Here is a 3,095-nt window from a genome sequence, read left to right on the forward strand (position 1 = left end):
ATAAAATTATTATTAATAGTTATTATTAATTTAAATATTTTTCTTTTCATGTATAGTATACATAAACTGATCAGATGTTTCGAAGGTAAGTTCAGTACATTTTTATTAATGAAAAAGAAACAGATATATTTCATAACTGTAACGAAATGAAATTACATTTTAATTTAATTATCGTATTTAACGAATTAGAAAAAATAAACAAATCAAACTCTCTACATTTTTATTATTAAATATAACGATTACTTAATACTTAAACAATGGGTATACATATTTAATTGAAGAAGACATGGCCTTCGATAATTCTTCATTATTTAAATTTCTTCATAAACCTGACCATAGTTTACATTAATATGTATCTAACCCTAATTAACTTTTTTCATTGTCCAAATTTTACTTATTATTAAAAACACTTTTTCAACTGGTGCATTTATACCAAGAATACATAAAAGATATTCGATTACTTTAATTACATTTTTTTTTTTTTTGTACATTTAAAGTTGCTTTTCTTAAAATCAGTACAACACTCGGTACAAAATTTAATTCAGTGCAGAGCCTTTAAAACCAGTATTGTACCGAATAAATCAGTACATCAGGTCACTTTAAGTAAACAACACGATTAAGGTACAAATAAATGCTAATACGGGCAAAAATAAACGATAATGAAATAATGTAACACTAATTGTACGTATATACTGCAAATTTTCAAAATCGATTTTCTGAAAAAAAAAAAACTTCATACGTTATCTAAAAACTTTGTTTTTCAAGTTTGAAGTATTTTCTCGTAACAACTTGTACCGTGATTACTAGGACACTCTGTATGCTAAAACGTGTTACATTAATGTTTAACTTTAACTATTCGATAAATAGAAAATAAAGATCGAAGTCATTGAGATAATGCATGTTATCAAAATTTTACTCTCCTCATTAATTCTTAGTATTCGTAATAATTGAGCTCCATCAGTGGAATAATTTCACTCACGTTTCGTTCTAATTAGATTTATATAATAATATTATGTAAAAGAAAAAGACCTCGAAGGTGAGAAAAAGCTATAAATATTTAATTCTCCGCGAGGAATGCTAATTTAATTGCACAATCAAAATCAATAATATTGATTAATACGCATCAACCGCCCACATGTCCAGACTCATCGCAAATTACGTAAAAGTACTAGTCGCGTAAAAGAAACCGGGCAAAATGATCTTGAGAAGGAAAAAAAAAAACAAAAGACACGTCATATATGCGTCTCATTGGTTTTAAGTAGAAATTTTCTGACAGATGTTTACGAAGGCGGCAGAAAAGGTATATCGATGACGATCGTTTAATTGTCGCGTAATCTAACCCGTCTGGATAACGATGCTTACTGGAGACAGGTATAAACAGGCTTAAATGCAGCAAACGCTGTTTAATGGCACTTTCGTGACGCGTAGATCGAAGATAACTTTCCTGTCCTTTCGTTCGATCTCGTGCCTCGGAAACGTGATAAATTCTTTTATTCGTCGACGAACGCAAAAAGTGGTGGGGTCGATATAGAAAAAGATCTGGCGATGTTCAAGTATGAAGGACAACGCGATATACGATATCAGTCGCGCCAACCAATGACAATTCGATATACGTATTCGTCGACGTGATCGCACGCGGGAAACGCGTCTTCGAAAAAGGCCACTCTCGCGGACGGTCTGACCGTTGTTCAGCATCACATCGGTTTATCGATTTGACCTCGTTATGTGGAAGTTCGCTTTCGAATAGAGTTTCGCGTAAAAAATGAAAAAAGAGAGAAAAAAAAAAGAAGGAAAATCTCACATCGCCATAAACGTGTGTACCGAATGTGATAATGTCACTGGTATCGATCCTAGTGAAGCTTATCGTAGATAAGGTGCCAGAAAAAATTTGTACAAGGTAACTTTCATTTGTAAAACTCTGTAAAACTTCTATATGCGATATGAAACTGGTAGATAGGGTTATAGCACGGTTACGTCATCTTCTGTTTACTAATTGACGCATGAAATTTCTAGTGTATCGTTAGGTCTATGTAAAAGTTCCCATCGTGTTTTTGAGGAGAATGTGTATTTATGTTTTATTGTGTTTATAATTAGTCGTTATTAAAATAATAATAATATGTTAATACTATATACTTATTGTCGCAAATACCAACTGTGAAAATAAAAAAAAAAAAAAGAAACATACAGTGTCTTTTAGTGTCATTCATTTATAAACGATGGAAACTTTTACGTAGACCTAATATTTATCCTTGGAAGGTGCAATGCCGTTACTTTGTTTGATAGACGACTTGTTCGATTTCTTAGAATTTCATATTTAAATTTGCCACAAAACGATATAGCAGGCCGATAAGATATTCTCAGGATCGTATTGATGCGTTTCTGAACGCGTCGGTGAACGTATACATGGTTAATTTAGTATATTTTAATTAACAAATAATGTATATTATATGAAATGCACTATCAGAAATATTGATACAAGTAGTCAGAGGCCAACCAAATTTTTTCACTGTGACAATAATACCTAATAATGATTATTCATATATCCATACAGATGATTCACATGCAAATTATAAACTTTCTTAAAAAATCGTGAACTTTAGACAATGATGTCATCAAAACACGATGCTACAAGTCACCTCCATTTATTCGATAATTATCACGATAGATTCACTAATTAAACAGGTATTTGGTGAACAGCAAAGAAATAGCATAACGTTTTTACGAATGATTAGCGATTTATTAGCAACCTTTCTAAGTACTTATGTCTAAATAAATTTCTAATTTAGTGTGACATTTATTTTCGAATGACGTAAGCACTAAACTACGTATGTCAAAACATAAACACTCAATAAAGAATGAAATATAATCCTTGTAAGTAGTTATATTAAAGAAGATTTCAAATATACCAAGAAATCTTAATTATAGTAATAATTATTTTAGTTTTATAGATTCTACGAAGTGTTTTCTTAAGTTAGCAAATATTTCAATAATTCCTAACATCAATCAAAAGTTAAAGCAAAACTACGTATTTTCTTATTCCTATCTTTTTATTCTTCTTGTTATTGGTCCTTTTCATATATATTATTAATACATTC

This window comes from Habropoda laboriosa, unplaced genomic scaffold (assembly GCF_001263275.1).
Source record: "Habropoda laboriosa isolate 0110345459 unplaced genomic scaffold, ASM126327v1 scaffold97, whole genome shotgun sequence".
In the NCBI taxonomy this organism is placed as follows: domain Eukaryota; kingdom Metazoa; phylum Arthropoda; class Insecta; order Hymenoptera; family Apidae; genus Habropoda; species Habropoda laboriosa.